We start from the raw sequence: 19,260 nt of genomic DNA, 5'->3' as shown, positions 1-19,260 counted from the left end.
TTCTAAATTTCCAAATCTATTAGACTATATCACTTTACTGTTGAGCAATATTGTAAATAATGGGTTCTTGGCTGGCCTTTGCTTGGCGGTGATTTTAATGTAAGACTTACTCCCCAAATTAATCCCTTGTACTGCCAAAGGAGTTGTGACAAATAATCTGACAAAGCATTGGTGAGCCCTGACACTAGAGGCTTGGAGCTGATTTCATAACTGGCCTCCCATTATTTGAATAATGTAATGGACACGGCAGGTTTAATTATCTATTGATACCCACATATAGGGGAAGAGGCTGTTCCCCTACAAATTGATTACTTTTTTATATTGACTAATGTGATAGAGCCTTTGCTGTGTGGGAAAGTAGTTCCCCAAATTTTGAAGGGTCATAATCCTATTGAGGTAGCATTCTCGATGTCTCCAAATTCACAAGATCGAGTGGATCGTGGAGCCTCAGGTGCCAACCAATTTTTTTTTCATTGAAGTGAACAAGGAGTTTATGGAACTGGTTGAGGTTTGCCTAATGGAATATGCCATCAGATGGTAAGTTCTTAAAATAATCTCTGCACCAATAAAAGGAAAACCTTACTAAAACCATCCCGGCCCATAAACAATGAACCTAGGTGGTTTGACCGCAATTGTTCTGTGGTAAATCGGTTACAATGTAAGGCCCTCATGGTGAAACCTAGGTACTTCACATTGGTGGCTTCCTTACCAACACAATATTAGGCAAATAAGAAGAATCGTAAACTTCTGGTCTGCAGTATCAGATATGCATCGTAGTAATCAAATTGTGTCCACAATCAGTTGTCATGTTACCAGCGAGACATGGAAGGATTATTTTACATGGTTTTGCTGCTAAAGCTGTTGCGATTCAAATGTGAAAGGGGCCTAAGAATCCCATGGCTAGCTGACGTGGAAATAAGTAGTATTGGCTTGCAACATGTTTTTCCAGATCCCTAGCTTCATATTAATATAAACAAACACGTAGAGCAAGCCTTGTATAATCTTGATCTCGCCTCAAGAATGAATGTATAAATGGAGAAAACTAGCGTGGTCTATACGAATATGGTTGCAGAAGCCCAACCCATTAGATACCTTATTAGAGCAATACGACGCTGGGAACGCACAGCTAAATAGCTATTGTGCTTTGCACTGGGCTTCCCGAAGAATCTTGACTTAAGTCCCTACCCTTGTGATGGGAGATCTGCGCAGTCCATGCATCACTTTACATTTTTTTTGTAATTTTTATATTAAGTACATGAAGCATTCCTTCCATTTATTAAAAGACTTCACATTACTTAAGGGCAGCGTTTAGCCTTCTGTTACAACTCCTTGATAAGTTTTCATGTTGGTGCTTTTTTGAAAATGGCGGTCTAGGCTGAGCTCCGTGTACACCGAATAGGTCTGCACTATTGATTTGAATGTAGTGTATTAACTAATGCTGCTATGAGCTGGATTGTATTTTGTTAATGTTTTTATTATGTATTTACGTTTTTATTGTATGTACTAGGCTTTTAAGGATACTTTGTGCATCCGAATAGTTTTTATGACTGACGGACAATCAGTATGTGGTGAAGTCTGTTTGCGCCTTTATAGCCACGGCTGCAGTGTAGCATGCTAATTAGATGACCTTGGTGAACCCACACTTCATATTCTCATGTCTTCATCCGGCTTGTCAACGGGCAGTAGCTAATGGTTGTGGTAGAATGTTCACTTAAAATAAACCCTCTTTGACCTTTTGGTTCGTTATTGGTTGTCTGTAACATACTATCTCCAGGTGTGCTTTTGTCCCCACCACTAACAAGTATTCATCTAATAATGGTGTATAGTTAGGTGGTGAGTGCCATTTCGACACTTAGCTTTCACGGAAGTGTCCTTTCAAGCCCTTTGTTTTCTGTGCTCCTATTGACTCGAGTAGTAATGCCTTATGCTTGCTAAAACCCAGATCTGAAAGAAACAGGTAGTATTAGATTCCTTACATTATAATATACCCAGGTGTCCGACTGGATCCAGAAAATTTTGCGTAGCAGTGCCCCTGCGCATCGGTAGGCGTCATCTGCGGCTCCGTCGTTGGCGCCGGGATGACGTCGTCGGAGTACTTAGATGCCGCTCTCGTGCGCTGACGTCCGTTCTTCTTTTTTCTGCACCAGCAAGCGCAGGTCCGGAGAAAGTGGTACCCTTTAGTCATTTCTTGACTAAGCTTTTTCGATCCTTTTTGAGTCTATAATGCAACCGACTGATGTCGGTTACCGACCCCTATCGCCGATGCCTACATTGCCTGGGGCCCGACCACAATGACAAGTCGTGCCCCGACTGCCGGGCCTTGACGTCGAAGGCTAGGCGGGAGCAGTCCCGTAAGTGCCTCGAGCTCCGGCAGTCGACCCCGTGCCGCTCGAGGTCCCGGTCCGGAAGGAGGTTGAGGCACCGCTCGTGGGGCCGGAGTCATCACAGCTCTGCGAGTCGACACCACTCGTCTGGCTCCAAGTCCTCAGGTAAGAGGCACACTAAGTCGAAGAGGCGACATCGCTCTTCTGACTCCCCGCCCCCGACGCTCGCGCGATGCGGCCGGGGGTTCGGGCTGACACCGCCCACGCGGCTCCACTGGAGCCACAGGTGTCGCGCCCTGCTTCATACCCGCCGACCCCTGGGCAGAACGCGACGCCGCAGGAGTTCGATGCCTTCATGGCCATGAGGTCGCTCACTCCGTCTGGTTCCGCGGCGCCTTCGGGCCAAGCGGCCACGACTGGATGCCCAAGCGGGCCGGGTGCTTAGGCCCCGGGGGCCATCGAGTGTTTCGGCCCCGGCGCCGTCTGCAACTTCGGTCCCGACGCCGCAAGGCCCCACTGGATCCGGTTCCGGGTCGCCGCTGGTCGGCCTTACGACCCCGCCGGCGTCGACCCCTAGGGTGTCACCCCCAGCGTCGTCCCCGCACGATACCGTGCCTGGTCCAACCCTCGGTCTGGCGCCGGAGCGGCGTCGCTCGACGCCGCATTCGGCATCGGCCGAAGAGGAATTCTTTGAGGATCTGGGTCCATCCTTTATCCCTGAATTTCAGGACATGGACGACGAGGGAGACTGGGGGTTCTGAGGACCCCCTGGCACGTGAGTGCCAGTCATTTCAGGACTGGACACAGGAACTAGGGGAAGCCAGTGGCCTGGATACCTCCCCAGACACTGGTTTTGTCTCCCCTCCTACCGTGGCTACAGATGAGGGGCCTGCTTATAATGTGGTGCTGATGAGGGCAGCCAAGGCCTTGGCTCTTGAGCTCCCCGTCGCAACAGTGATATCTAACATCCTCACAGAAGTCCTTAAACCGCAGGTAAGCTCCCCAGAGCCTCTACTGCCGTTTAATGAGGCTCTCCCGGACGTCCTGTTGGGCACTTGGTCCAGGCCCACTGCAGGTTCCCCTGTAGATAGGAACGTCGCTAGGCGCCACCGCCCTACCCCGGGCGACCCTAGTTTCTTTTCAACCCACCCCACCCCCCAAGAGCCTGGTTATCCAGGCCTCTACTTCCCTGTCCGCATTCCCAACTGCGCCACCAGATCGGGAATCCAAGAGGTATGAACAATTCGGCAAGAAGATGTTCTCCTCCCTTAGTTTGGGATTGCCGTTGGTTAACACCGCGTGCCTCTTGGGCCGTTACACACACACTCTGTGGGATATGGTCGCGGAAGTGCTGCCTGAGTGCCCGGAGGGGGCCCGGGTGAAACTCGCTCAAGCCCTCGCGGAGGGAAGAGACGCAGCGCGCTATTCAATACGATATGGACTGGATACCACTGTCTCGCTAGGAAGAGAGATTTCCACGTCTGTGGCGGTTCACCACCACGCCTGGCTGAGGTCCGCCAACTATTCGGCCGATGTCCCGAAGACCCTTATGGACATGCCGTTCGATGGCAGCCACATCTTCGGTGGCAAGGCAGATAGTGTGCTGGAACGCTTTAAGGACTCCAGGGTTACGGCCAAATCCTTGGGCCTCTCGGCCCCGCGCCAGCAATCTTCTGCCCAGAGCTCCTTTCGTGGCCACGGAAGGGGTGCCCCCACACTTCCTGCCAGCCACGGGTCGCAGATTAACATCCAGCGCGGCGGCGGACATGGTTACCGTCACGGCGGTAACAGGGGACAACGGCGCGGCCAGTTCACATCCACCCCCGCAGCATCTGCCTCAAAGCCTTCCTAGTCTGACCTTTCAGGCCCATTTGACGCCAGTGGGGGGCAGGGTTCGCCATCACCACCTCAACTGTCGCTCCATCACATCGGACAGGTGGGTGCTGCAAATCGTCCGAAGGGGCTACTCCCTCTCCTTCGAGGCTACCCCTCCAGCCATGCCACCACAGAATCACCTCGTGTCGGGGGATCACTTGAAACTTCTGCAAGAGGAAGTTGCGGCCCTCTTGGCCAAGGGGCCCATCGAGCGTGTTCCTGGGCCAGAAGTAGAGTGTGGTTGTTACTCCCACTACTTTCTGGTTCCCAAGAATGGCAAAGGGGGCCTACGCCCTATCTTGGACCTGCGGAACGTCAACGGCTTTCTCCGGAAGGAGAAGTTCAATATGCTGACTCTCGCTCAGGTCTTAGATGCCCTGGACCCGGGAGACTGGATGGTAGCGTTGAACTTGCAGGATGCTTATTTTCACATCCCTGTCCTGCCGGCCCACCGGCATTCCCTGCGGTTCACGGTAGGCCACGAGCACTTTCAGTTTACCGTGCTCCCCTTCGGCCTTACCAGCGCCCCACGGGTGTTCACGAAAGTGATGGCGGTGGTCGCAGCTCATCTGCGCAGGTTAGGGGTTTCAGTCTTCCCCTACCTCGACGACTGGTTGTTGAAGGCGGGCTCGCCCCAAACAGTCGTCAGCCACCTCCAGACTACGGCCAACCTCCTGCACCTGCTGGGGTTCTCCATCAATGTGCCGAAGTCGCACCTGTCTTTTCCTCACAGAAGCTCCTTTTCATCGGAGCGATTCTAGACTCTGCGCAGTTTCGGGTTTATCCTCCCGAACAGCGGGTTTGGGATATTCGCCGTCTTTCAGCCGTTATCCCGAGTCTCGGTCAGGTTGACGCTGCGGCTTCTGGGGCTGATGGCCTCTTGCATCCTTCTGGTGCATCACGCCCGGTGGCGGATGTGGGACCTGAAGTTTCAGTGGGCCCAGCATCAGAGCAACTTGTCCGACCACGTCTTGATCTCGGAGGGCACTGCAAGACAGTTGCAGTGGTGGCTTACGGACCGCGATTGGGCAGATCCCTCTCCCTACCCCAACCAAAGCACGCAGTTGTGACGGACGCTTCCCTCCATGGCTGGGGGGGCCACATGGGAGAGGCGGAGATCAGAGGACTCTGGTCTCCGGTGGAGTCCCGGCTCCATATCAACCTTCTGGAGCTGCGGGCGATCCGGCTTGCACTGAAGGCATTCCTCCCCTCTGTCCGAGGGAGTGTAGTGCAGGTGTTCACGGACAACACCTCCGCCATGTGGTACTCCCAACAAACAGGGCGGGGTTGGGGTCATGGACCCTATGCCAGTAGGCTCTGCGCCTCTGGCAGTGGCTGGAACATCAGGGCGTGACCCTGGTGGTTCAACACCTGGCAGGTTCCCTGAACGCCAGGGTGGATGAACTCAGCCGTCAGTGCATGATGGATCACGAATGGCATCTGAACTCGGACGTGGCGCAAGGTCTCTTTCAGCAGTGGGGAGATCCTTGGTTAGATCTATTCGCCACAGAAGAGATCGCGCAATGTCATCAGTTCTGCGCGTTGGAATTTCGAAGACGGCACTCGCTTGGCGACGCCTTTCGTTGCGAGTGAAGTTGCGGTCTGTTGTACGCCTTTCCGCCTATACCACTTCTGCCCAGAGTGCTGAAGATCAGGCGCGACCGGGCCCAATTCATCCTTGTGGCTCTGGACTGGGCACGAAGATACTGGTATCCCGAGCTACTCAGCATGTCAGTCGATCCCCCGATTCGTCTGCCTCTTTAGGAGGACCTTCTGTCGCAGCAGCAGGGGACGATCCTCCACCTCCATGCGTGGAGATTGTGCGGCGACAGTTGAGGCCATTTGACTTGCCTCTTGAAGTCTGTGATGTTATTCTGACAGGCGTCCCTCCAAATAATCGGTATACGCCTGCAGGTGGAACAAATTTGTGGCATGGTGCACAGCAAAGGCTGTGGAACCTCTCTGCCCCTCTTTCCGAGGTTCTCCTCTTTCTTATTTCTCTTGCCCAGCAGGGCTCTGCTCTGGGCACTATCAAGGGCAACCTCTCTGCCGTTTCCGCCTTCTTAAGGCTACCTGATCATCCCTCTTTGTTCAAGTCCCCAGTTGTAAATAGGTTTTTTAAGGGCATCACTCATATGTTCCCTCCTGTTCTTTTCGTGATGCCTCAGTGGGACTTGAACCTTGTTCTGACTTATCTGATGTGCGCTCCCTTCGAGCCACTTCATAACTGTCCTCTTCGTCTTCTTACCCTTAAGACTGCATTCCTGGTTGCCATCAACTCTGCCAGGAGAGTGAGTGAGCTCCTGGCCCTTCCTTCTAAACCTCCTTTCCTTTCTGTCCATCCAGACAAAGTTGTGTTGCGGACGCGACCCTCTTTCCTTCCCAAGGTAGTCACAGCCTTTCACATCGGGCAGTCCATCCCCTTGCCCACCTTCTTTCTGCCTCCGCATCCCTCGTAAGAGGAAGAGAGGCTCCACCGTCTGGTCCCAAAACGTGCGCTCTCCTTCTATCTGGATCGCACACGCCAGTTCCGGGTGGATGACCAACTCTTGGTTGGTTACGTGGGCGCTCAGAAGGGACGGGCGGTGCACAAACGAACCATTTCCTGATGGGCCGTCTTGTGCATCAAGGCTTGTTATTCTCTGGCAAAAAAGGAGCCTCTGTGGGGCTGCGTGCCCATTCCACTCGGGCCACGGCGGCGACCACTGCCCTGGGTCGTGGAGTCCCCTTGCAGGACATCTGTGAGGCAGCTACGTGGGCCTCACTGCACACGTTCGCAAGACACTACTGCCTAGACAGCCAAGTCCAGAGAGATGGCTTTTTCGGCTGTTCCGTTCTCCAGGACTTTCTGGTGTGATCATTGGTTCGCAGACCCACCACCGGGGTTGGTATTGCTGGGGTATCTATTCTAAGGTAAGGAATCTAATACTAACCTGTTTCTTTCTGATGCACAAGTTACTTGCAATCGGTAACAATATAGCTGTAAGAAACAGTAGTTAGTATTAGATTCCTTACCGCCCCACCCATCCTCCCCGTTCTGCGAACCGATATCTAGGGTTAAGGTCATCCCCTTTCAGGGCCCTAGTTTCATGGCACCAGTGTTGGTTTTTATCATGGCACTGCGTTTCTGGCGCGGAAAAGCTGTGTATAAGAACTGACGTTAGCGCGCGAGGGCGGCGTCTAAGTACTCCGGCGTCATCCCGACGCCGACAACAGACACGGAGCCGCAGACGACGCCTACCAACCCGCAGGGGTATTGCTACGCAAAATATTCCGGATCCAGTCTGACGCCTGGGGATATTCTAAGGTAAGTAATCTAATACGAACTACTGTTTCTTACAGATATATCGTTACCGAAGGTAAGTAACTTGTGAGTTAGGCAGCTACAGGTACCTAGACCGCTAATTATTCCAAGATCTCTTTAGTTGTTTGCCCCTGTGTTGTTGTGGTGGTAGTTGTAATGGAAGAGGGGATCCGCTTTATTTAAAAGCTGTGTAGTCGCAGTGGTGCACTGGATGCATTTAAACTAACTGACAAAATGCCAACATGACAAGAAGTTCTCTCGCTGGGCAAACAGTCTGGGGACTTGAGTCCTCACTGGTGGCCTGAAATGTTAGGTAGTCCCCCAGAACCCAAATGTGAAGTAAAACATTTAGGAATCTGGGTGGATAATACTGTCCTCTAAGGACAATTTAAAGCACTGTTATCTTGCTGTTATGGGATGTTGCAGAGTGTGAAGAAACTCCTAGTCCCCCACACGCCAATCGTTTTAAAAGAGGATTGAGGCCATGATTATTTCCCAAATAGATTACTGCAGTGTTCTATATCTGAGTCCAACCAAATATGCTAAAAAAAACAATAATTCAGAATGCAGTGAGTAAGCTTTTTTGCCATGTGCCACAAACTCTATCCATGGCTCAGCAATTCCATATTTTAACCTTGGCTTCATACTACCTGTTCATGTTGTTAAGACCTGTGGAGCTTAACATAGTAGTAGTCGTAATCCCACTCTTTAAGAGGGCAAGGCGGAAGGTCTTTCTGCTTATTGGCGCCTTTCCTGGGGAATAAACTCCCAAATCACTTAAGGAGAGTGTCTAATTACTTCAATTTCCGGAAGCAATTTAAGACCTTGCTGTTCCAGCTGTTCCAGATGTAAGTGTTGCACTCTATTTCTTTTTTGCCCTGGGAAACCCTGTGGATGGGTAGACATGCGACAATGATGTCAACTACTTTACGATTACATGACTGTATGACTGCCCTGAGCAGCTGTATGAGCAGACATTCCCTAAAGTTGAACTCCAGTAAAACGGAGGTTATACTATTTGGCAATCTCTGTCCAGCATGGTTTCTGCCTGATGACCTGAAAGCCTTGACAAGCCTTCCCTGCTGGTGACCAAAGCTCAAAACCTAGGCTTTATTGTGGATGATAAGCTCAGATAAGAGGCCCATGTGTCTATGGTAGTGTCCTTTTCATTCTATACCTTCAAAACCTTAAGGAAAATGTTCCCTCTTATCCCCAGAAACACCAGGAAGTCTGTGGTCTCTGCACTAGTAATGTCAAAGCTAGACTATTGTAATGGCTTGTATGTGAACCTCCAGGAAAAACGACTTAGGAAGTGCCAGGCGGTGCCAAATGCAGCAGCCAGACTTATTCTGGACATTCCCAAATAGCAGTCTGTATCTTCAGGCGTCCGGGCACTACACTGGATCACGATGCGACAGCTAACTCAATTTAAGGCACTCTGTGTGGCCCATAAGGCCTTTCATAGAGAAGGTCTGGAATTTTTATGGAAGGCTTTTAATTGGCATACTCCAAACAGACTTCTTCGGTCAGCTAGTGCTAGATTGCTTACCACCACAAGAGTCAGAAAAGAAAGTGAACTGGGTTAGAAGGAGCTTCACTAACTGCACAGCCAGGCTGTGGAACTCTTGCACTACATCTTGGGGCCATACCCACCCTCCTTGCCTTCAGACAAGAACTTAAGACATGGCTATTTAACAACTAGTAATCTCCAGGCTCAGTATGCTTATGTTCAGCAAGCGCCAAGACACCTATGGGTAGACTTGCGATATATAAGTCTGGATAACATAACATGTCTCAATCCCTTTTAGCATCCCTCCCTGGTGATCAGGGAGAGGATAGTTTATTTTAGTATAAACATTTATACTTGAAGGTGGTCCTTGTGACCATTCTGTGCACTAAATGGTGGTCTATAGTGAGGGTTTTACCACGCCGGTTTTCTCTACATCTCCTCTGAATGAAATTTTGGCTAGAAAAGAGTACTTAAAATTGTGTACATTGGTAGTTACTTGGGTGTGTCAGGTGATGCAGTTTTACTGTCCAACACTTGCTCTTTACCAGTGTCTCTGTGGCCCTGAGGATATTGAGCTTTTCACTGTTTGTGGTGTAAATAGTTAAGGAGTCTATCACTAAGTTCATGACCGTAGTTTCTTTAATAGAAAATGATCATTAAACCTTTTTGTCGTAAAGTAATTGTAGTGGCAAACAATTGCAGACGTGCAGTTTAGGCCTGTGTCTTTATTTTGGACATGCTGTAGTTGAATGTGTGCAAGTGGATTTTCTCTGATGCATGCCACAGTTACAGGTGAGATGATGAAGACAGACTGGCTTGTGAGCATTGCCTGCCTAATGTATATATCCGAGTTTGTTAAAAGGAGCAAGTGTGTGAAATCTGGTTTAGAATGGATAATACATAAGCATACTCCTAGGCAACTACTGTGCAAGCCCATTGAATGCAACCAGAAGTCCAGATTCTATTTAGTAGTCCCATTTCAAAATGTTAATAGTAATTTGACCTAACCTAGTACACAAATGTCTTCAGTCCCATCCTCCCCCCTCCAGGCAGTTCCTTGTTCTCGCTGCAAATGAGGCCTTTCTCCCTATCTAGGCATTTTATTGTATTCTTAGAAAACAAAATTGCATCTCATTCTCTGGATAGGACTTTCCTTTTTCAACTCCATCACCAAGACGGAAAAGTCATGAGTCCCTGCAATACCTTAAAGATGCGCATTGCGATCTTCTCTCAAGACCTATTCAGCACACCATTAAATTGGATATGTCCAGTATTTGTTTGTACGGCCAATATTCTTTATAGGGAGCCAGCCCCAGATTACCCAGTTTACAATAGTCTTTACCTATCATTAGAACATGGAAAAACCCCAAGGTAGAAATATGTCAGCTGCAGTTGGATTTCGCAGTCACGCCAAGGTAAAAAATAAGTCACCCTGAATTTTTCATTGACATGTAGTTGACTGATTGATATATGGTCTTGTAATACAGCCTTAATATATACAGTCCTTTGTATTTATGTATTGTAAAGTGTGTGCGACTGATATCCTGGTTCACATGAATGGCGTATTCCTCTTAGTATAATCCCTGGCATCTAGTGACGGTAGTTAAATCAGTTGGAAGGCAAGAGCAAGGTTTTCTTCAGACTTACTTTAGCCAGCTTTTCATAGAGACAATAGTTCTCATAATCCACCCTTCTATTTTGGTTACCCGCCCATTAAAATGTTTGAGAATGATTTTCCATCCTGCATTCTTTAACGTTACTAAACGTTTAGGTTGCTTAACAATCTAACTTCAAATTGCCATCAGTTTGTCTTAATTGGGCACCATGCAGCCAGTGTAGTCACTTGTAATAGTTTTCATCTGGATAAATAACTAGGCATCAACAAGTCCTTCACTCACTGGGTCAGCTAGGATGTCGCTTTACCATTTCACTGTGCACTGTTAGGTATGCATTTGTATCCTCACTTCTTCCAATAAGGTGTCCTCCTGCCTTTAAGTGTGGCTGTTGGATCAGTATTAATTCTTCGCACTATCTTTCTGTGTTCTAGTCGAGTCCAAAACAAATACAGGTGGTTACTTAAAGGCCCTGTACTGTCTGAACCTGACTTTCCTTGCTGATATTCATGCAACCAGAAAGCTTTCAGTTTAGGGTTTCATAGGGCTAGTGTCACAGGGTTTAGAATCATAGAATATAGTACAGTGAACAAGACCAGTCGTTATTTGATAGCATACATTAGAATCATAAATTGATAGTATTATCTTTTAGTAAAAAAAAAGTACACAATGGGCAGTGGGTTCATAATGCAAGCAAAACTATTCTTGACATGAATAGTTTTTAGGTGTGCCATCTGTTGGGGAACACTTGACATATTCCCTTCGATGGTTGATATGAATGTGGTAACCTACAGTTAGAATCTCAAGCCACCTGGTGCAGTTGAACTATCTGCCAAGTTAAAATTGATTTCATAGTCATTGTCAAACCAATGCATTAACTCTGTGCCTACACGTTGTGCATATTCCTGATGGTCTTGTCTCAAATGAGGCCCATTAAATTGTGTGGGTGGAGTGATTCCTTCATTAACTGTTTTGAATAGGATTCTTCCTTTGTTGCTAAGGTACTTCTAAACCGGTAAAGACAGCCTTCACAGAGATTGAACCAAGAGTATGACTTTCTGACTGGTTGACATAATTGGTCCCTGTGCAGTAGAGTTTGTAGGATGAAAGTTTTAATTGTTCCATTGGTTTTTTTTATGCAGGTTTTGCATTTTCACAATACAAATAAGTAATGTTTATTTTTTGTAATTGTTTTTGTGACATGAGCAAAATACAAGAGGGGGGACGATGAAAGGGTGCAAAAAAAATACAAACAAATTCCAAGTCTGAAGTTACATGTTTGGTAAGGTTAACAAGCGAAAAAAGTGTAAGATAAGTCATAAATATCTGGGTGGAGAAGAGCAATATTGAAATACTAATAGAATACTGACTGGCTATGAGGAGCAGCTAACTCCGCTAACCACCACTGACTGGCTCCCATATCCGGCCTAATCGTTTCCTCAAAGGGCCATTCTCAATTACAACCTTTTCTAGCCGACTTATATTCAAGAGTTCCTGCCACCAAATCCAGGGATCAGGAGCCCCGCTGGAGAACCAAAATCTTGCCAGAACCAGTTTAGCTAAAGTAATTGTGAAAAAATATAACCCAAATAGACGGACCGGGATAGCTGGTGAATGTCCCAGCATGATAAGCTTTGGATCAGCAATGATCCTTATTTGAGAAAACCCCTAATTAGCCAAGGACAAATTCCCCGAAGAGATTTAATGCTGGGCAACATGCACAAACATGAAGGGCGTCCACCCCAGTGCATCCAGTGAAAGCAGTGATTATCCGGCCAGAACTTCATAATATTAAGACCATGGGGAGAATAATAGCAGTCGTTACTACATTTGAAATGGTGAACCTTAATACGAGAAACATTCAAAGCTGAGTGGAATAACCTATTGCTATACCTAAGATCTGCACAACTAACTTTCCTGTTGAGCCGAACACTACACTTATGAGCCTTCTCCTGAAACGCGTCATCCCTTTGGTGATAAGATGAAAGATAAACTAGTTTCTAGACCAGCCGTATATTTCTCATTAGTGGAGGATTCCTAAGAAGATCCAAACAGGGACTGTCCACACAACTCAAATCGGCTTCCTTAAGACTAAAATGAAAAGACGTGTCTGAAAAAGGCTGTTGCCGGAAGAGGGACCCTTTTCTGTAAATTAGCAAATGGAGAGGACTAAACCAACAAATAGTTTACCTAATGTCAGGAGTTTGACTTTTCCAAGGTATTCATCAACTCCTCCTAAATACACTCCGGAAAAATTCTAGTTACTAAAATATGTAAACTTATTAAAATTGTGACGTCATAAAATATTCTCATGAAGGAATCCCAAATAAAATTATAGACTTTTAGCGTCTTTATCTGTGCATATTTAAAATATATATAGTACTAACCGTAGTTGTGAGAAGGATGCCAAATGATAGAACCTAAGAACTGGAAGTGAAAGCCCTCCCTCTTCCTTTCGACTGCTGCAGGAATTGAATCTTACAGCGGGGCTTCCGGTATGACCAGATAAACTACTGCCATAATGACTCAATTTTCATTAAAAAAGCAAATTGTAAAAAAAGGCTGCTTTGCTTGTGGCAGAACCACGCCGTCATAAGACACGGGCGACGTGATGTCATGACGGCGTGGTTCCGTCATGCGCACGCAAGGGGTTAAGCAATACCTCCACTGAGTGTTGAAACAGTTTACTGTAGTTGTTTTATATGATCTCCAGATTGTAGAGAGTTAAGGTAACCCCAGTTATACCAAAGACTTCACCCATCTCCTGTCCTGATTTGGAGGGACCACATTAGCTGAAAAATGGGTCTTCACGTGGTTCAACTTTTAGCCTGCGACTGCTACAAATGACTGAGCCGCCTCTACCTATGCCTGAAAACCAATAGGGGTGGACAAAGTCCAGAAAGGCTATGTCACCTGTGTAAGCTAAAATCTTCACTTCAAAATTAAGTCTAAGGGGTTGTTACTCAAATGATTGTTTGAGAGAATGAATAAATAGTTCAATGCAGAAAGTGAATAACTGAGGGGAGAGTGGAGACCCCTGCCCGGTCCCAATGAGATTAGAAATACGATCTAATTGGTCTCCCCCACTATGTAGCCTAGCATTGAGACCAGAGTAGAGATGTTTAACTCTTGAGATAAACACTGGTCGGTATCCATGCCCCCTCCGCCCCCCACCCCCAAAGGAAGGGCCTAGAGACATTATCAAAGGCCTTCTCTGCGTCCATATATATACCGATTGACTCACCCCCAACTGAGGCTACCTCCAAATCCGTAAAAAAGTATTAACGTGAGATGATGTGTCCCGTCCTGGGATAAAACCATGCTGGTTTGGATCTACCAGATCAACAATGAAACCCAACAGCCGATTAGAGATGATCTTTGAATCCCCATTAATTGTAGAGAGAGAACTGCAAAGTATGGGATCTTTTCCCCTAGGGATGATAGCAATATGTGTCTCCCTCCATGACCCAGGAACCCTATCCAACAAATCAAAATAATTTAACAAATCCTTCAAAACTGATGCTAAGTGCTGCAAAAAAGTTACCTTCGGGTAGGATGAGCAGTCCTCTTTGTACAAGTCTTGACAGAACCTGTGAAAGACTTCGCAAATTCCTTAAAGGTAAGTAACTAGGGACCCTGTCTCATCCATCATCTGCCGAATACTAATAGAGCTGTATCTTATCACTCACCCTAAATAATAAAATGCGACCCATTTCCTATATTCTTAAAATAGGTCCTCTGTCGAGCCCTCCCATTTTTAACTGCTCAATTCCAAATTTGTTTGCCCAGAGCGGCTATATGAATAGTAACCTGCTCCCAGAGGCTATCAGCCTGTGGCCCATCATTGACTTTTAAACAATATCACATGTCAGTTTCTAAAATACTAAGAGTGCCTTTTAAGATAAGTGAATATTATTGAAGTTGCTACCCCCTCTCCTACATTGATCCGAACCTAAGCTGGAACACAGTAAGACATGCAAGTATCTTACTCCCTCAATAGTTGTATCTGCATTCCTGGATCTCTAAAAGTAGAAGACAGCAGGTGCAATTAGGCGAGAACTATCTGTTCTGTATTGATTCAAAAATATGAGGTAACAACTTAGTGAACCGTGTACTAGCCCTTTGAGTGATTGTGCAACTCTTTGGATCCAAGTCAGTGTTTTGGGTAAATGCAGTATGTGGAGTGGAGTGGAGTGGAGTGGAGTGTGCTGTACTGGCCCTTATTATCCATGGGTGAAATTCCAGAAGCCTGGTGTGGGCAATTGCTAGCGCTGCAGAGATGCAACTAGACCTTGTTCCTGCAGTGTGCAAGCTTCATGGTGATCCCAATGCCGTTGTCGTACCTCACCACTGGTTTGGCAATCTGGGTCATCTCCCCAGTGGTCTTCCCTACAGTTCTCCCGCCAGCGTGCCAACCACTGTAGTTGTCTTGCTAGGTAGTCTAGTTCAAAGTCTGACCCCAGTGTCTGCACCGCCTCCCCCATCGTTGGCAGTTGCAACTTCGTCAGTGCTGTCCTTTTCCTGTCAGTGCCCTATATTAACTACAGGATCATAGCATCAATATCTCGGAACACCACCTTAGGGCTCACAATTGGAAGGGCGTAAAAATAACATAGTCTAGGAGAATGATTCTTTGATAGGGCTATTCTGCCCCTAACAGAGCAGGAGTGTCAGCCAAAAACGGACAGCCAGGTGTAGTGCTGCCACTACAGCCTACATATTACCATCTAGAAGTTGGTCCACTCAGTGATAGATCCGGACTCCTAAATATTTGATCACGATAGGTTCCCCATAGTTATTTATCCCCCAGTGCTTCTGCCGCCCCCCACCAAAAAAAGCAGGCACCAGCAGGAATGCAGTGTTTTTACCAACTGACCTTTAACCTGGAGAGTATTCCATATTTCTCCAGTGTACCAGGGGCTCCTTGGATATATGCTGCAGAGATTTGTGTATACAGTAGTGTGAGAAGTTAGCCTGGCATATGGTGTCCACTAGTTCTAGTGGGTACCTTGCACCAGTCTAATCCACCCTTATTGATGGTGGTTGTAAAGTCAACCTTATAGAAAGCTATCCTAGTTGTAACATGGACCAGCAGTCATCAGGCTAAGAGTTCAGAGAGCGCATTAGGCAAGTTGTTTTACCAATTGTAATCCCTTGAGTACCAAATGAAAGCACACCACACAAGGTATATATCAAATATATATGTATTTATTCTAAACACAACCCCTCTGCACTCTTTGAGGTCCGAGGTGAAGGTACAATACAAGAATCTCAATTAGCATACGATAAGTTGCACAGTATATGTTTTGCCCTAGGGGCCTCACAAACCATATACTCAAATAGTGATATAAGAACCACGTGAGAATTATTAGAGAGCAGGCCTGGGGCTACTCTAAACAACCAAAGGTTAGGAAGTAGGAGGCCCACGGGAGACGCGTGCAGTGTCTAAACACAGCAGCGGGTTACCATTGACTTTCTATGGGAAACTAACCAGTAACAGTTTTGCAATTTAAGGATACTTCCGAATGGACTACGATGGGACCCTTTTAAACTTACACTAGGAGGGCCAATGCCCTAGAGACTACCAGAGTACTCGTGTTACCTCACCCACGGAAGCTGGGTGCATAGGTGTCTTTTGGTGTCTGGTTTCGTCGTCTATTTCAATGGAGAGCTGCAAAGAAGTGCTGCAGGAGACCAGAGGAAAAGTGTCCAGGTGGATCCAAAGGTGGATCGAAGATCTGAAGAACCTAAAAGCAGAAGGGACAGAGTCAGGGTCACTTTCCACTGTCCAGGATTGCGATGGAAAGCTGCCACCCAATGTCGGGTGATTTCAAGTGAAAAGGTGGAGTTTGTCTCTTCAGCTACGAGGTCCAGGAGGCGCCGACGACGACCAGGAGCTGGATTCAAGCTGTCCCACGAAGGATCTAGTTGACTGCGGTGTCGGTATCTGGATTGGACCCAACAAGCCTTGGCAAATGCAACCCATGCAGGATGTAGAGATTGGCTTAGGTGCAGACCAGCAAGGTCTGTGGTGCTTTTCCTTTGTAGGGATGCTGGAGCAAGCCTGGAGCAACCAGGAAAGCAAGTTAGATTCAAAAAGAAGTCTTCGGGGCGGACGAGGTACCGCGAAGACGCGTCGAGCTGAAACGCAAAAGCGGGGCCCACGGGACACTCGTGGAGTGGTGGCCTCTGAGCTTCGGTGCAAATGGTGCTCGGGTCTTCAAGCACCCCAATGCACGACTTCGAGATACCTCGTGAAGTAGGTGCAGCTTGCAAAATGCAGGATGTCCAGGAGTTCCAGTCCCACGTCTCTCGTGTCCACCACGGGTCTCAGCTTTGCTGTGAGCGAAGGTCTGGGTCGGAGATGTCTGGAAGTCCGTGTCCTGTGTCGCAGATTCTTCCGGATCAGGCTCGAGTCTCGAAAATGCAGACCGGCAAAGTTGCTGTTGGTGCCTGTTTGAACAGGGTGGTCACTCTTTGACCACAAGGGAAATGTCTTCCGTCTTCCAGTCGAAATGAAATGTCGAAGGTCCAGGATTTATGTTTCAGAGTTTCGTCCAGGGTAATCTAAAGTCCTAGGGACTGGGTTCCTATACTTATACTAAGTTTAGGGGCTGGACTACCTTTAAGGTCCCTCCTATGGGAGGACCTGGGAAGGAGGTGGTTACACCCCTATCCCTTTGTCCAGTTTCGCGCCAGAGCTGGGGCAGAGTGCCCCAGCAACCTGTTTGAACTGAGAAATGCATGGAGCACCTAGTGTGCCCCAGGCAGTGTCTGGAAAGCGTTCACTGAATGCAGCCCTCCCTGCCTCAATACACTAAAGCCTGTCTGGGATAGGTGCTAGCACCTCCCTGGACAGGAAACCTATTGTCCAGGCCTCCCCTACCGGAGTTTTGTCCAGCAGCAGGAGGGCAGACTCGTGTCTGTGGCAGCAGCATCCATTTTATGATGCTGAGGCTGTTTAACTTTAACTGGGTTTACCAGTAACTACATGTCTTCTCCCTCTAGAAGGGTGGAATGCTACCCCCGCCGCCAGGACTGGCGGGTCGGGGTGGGGGGGGGGGGTAGTATTCCAAAGTGTTTGACACCTTACACGACATGTTTTGATAAAGCCAAACCAAAGTTAGGATTAACCGTGAGGATTATAATGCACTTAAGAGTATAATGTAAGGTTTTATCATAGAACAGCTATAAGGAGATGGTTCTGAAAGCTGCAGAGGGGCTCAGCTCATGCTAGGGCACCCTCTCACATAAAACCAAGCACTCTACCTCCAGGATTGTCGAGGTCTGCCTTAGGAGTGACTTATAAGTGCCTATGTGGCTATATAGGTATACTATATCTAAGTAAGGGGTGATTACACCACCTTACCCAGGCTGTGTGAACAGACCTGTGGTATCAGTTTGGAAGGCAAACCAGGGGTGGCACAATAGATGCTGCAGCCCCTGGTAGGCCTAGGGTGCACCTATGCCCTGGGTACCTAGGGTACACTATACAGGGGCTCACAAGGGTGACCCAGTAACAAATTTGGAAGGGTCCACTGACATCAGGGGTTCTGCCAGGCCTGAGTGCCTCTGGGGCAGTTCCTTCACAAGGGGTAGGGTCAGTCCCGTGAGGAGGCTGACCCTCACCTAAAGTCTGGTGGGAGGGAGACTTTTCTTCTTCCCCAATGCTCTCTGTCTGAGTGGAGTGATCCATAGTTTCAGGCTTCACAACACTAAAATCTGTCTGGGTTTGGGCTGTGGCCATCACAGCCCTACCAACCTTTTCAGGGAGGCCTACCATTTTGGAATGGGTTTCTTTTTCTATCTCAGCCCAGGCTGAGATCTCAAGATCATTGCCCAGTAAACAATCTACAGGCAAGTTTGTAGACACTGCCACTCTCTTTGGGCCAGTGACACCTCCACAGCTGTGATTTATTACTGCCATGGCATGATCTGACCTGACTCCATCAATATTGATCACCTGGTATGTGAACCCAGGTAAAAGCTGTTCTGGGGGCACTAGTTTCTCTGTCACCATGGTGATACTAGCCCCTGTGTCCCTATAGGCTCAGCTGTCTGACCATTGATGTGGGGCTCCTGTCTGTACTTGCCCAAGGTATTGGGACAAGCAGTGAAGTTGGCAAACCCCATGCCAGCATCACAGACTAGAGTGGCTGTAGTAGGGGACCTGGTTAGGCCAGAGTCCACCTGAGTTCCCCAAGAATACCCAACCAAAGTTTTGGGGGCACTCCCACCACCTGGGGGATTACTACTAGTAGTAACAGGAGGTGTTCGAGTATTACTTAGAGGAATATTTTCCTTATTGCTGGCTTTTGTGCAACTGCTGTCAGTTTTCAGTGGCCAGGTTGCTTACATACATGGCAATAAGGTTTCTTAACAGTAGAGAAAGGAGTTTGGGACCCACCCCCTCAGAGGAATTTTGGGGCCCTGTTGTGGATTTATCTTTAGATGTATCCCCACCTTTCTCTTGTGGTTTGGTAGAATCTTTCTTCTGGTCACCACCCTGATTTGTAGGCCTAAACCTGGTTCTGACCCATTTAGCAACCTTCTTACCCAATTCTTGGGAAGAGGTCAGATCAGAGTCCACCAGGGGCTGGTGTAGAAGCTGGTTTTGACAATTATTAAGGATCT

General features: G+C 47.7%; 1 protein-coding gene across 1 annotated transcript in view; it reads left to right on the top strand.

The window, feature by feature from the left end:
- The window catches only part of USP10 (ubiquitin specific peptidase 10), a 414,101-nt gene that overhangs the window by 110,911 nt on the left and 283,930 nt on the right, over positions 1–19,260 (top strand). The gene's annotated exons all lie outside the window — the stretch shown is intronic.

The sequence above is a fragment of the Lissotriton helveticus genome, chromosome 12 (assembly GCF_964261635.1).
Source record: "Lissotriton helveticus chromosome 12, aLisHel1.1, whole genome shotgun sequence".
Taxonomy (NCBI): domain Eukaryota; kingdom Metazoa; phylum Chordata; class Amphibia; order Caudata; family Salamandridae; genus Lissotriton; species Lissotriton helveticus.
The sequence above is the reverse complement of the archived record's forward strand: the minus strand, read 5'-3'. Positions and strand labels throughout refer to the sequence as shown.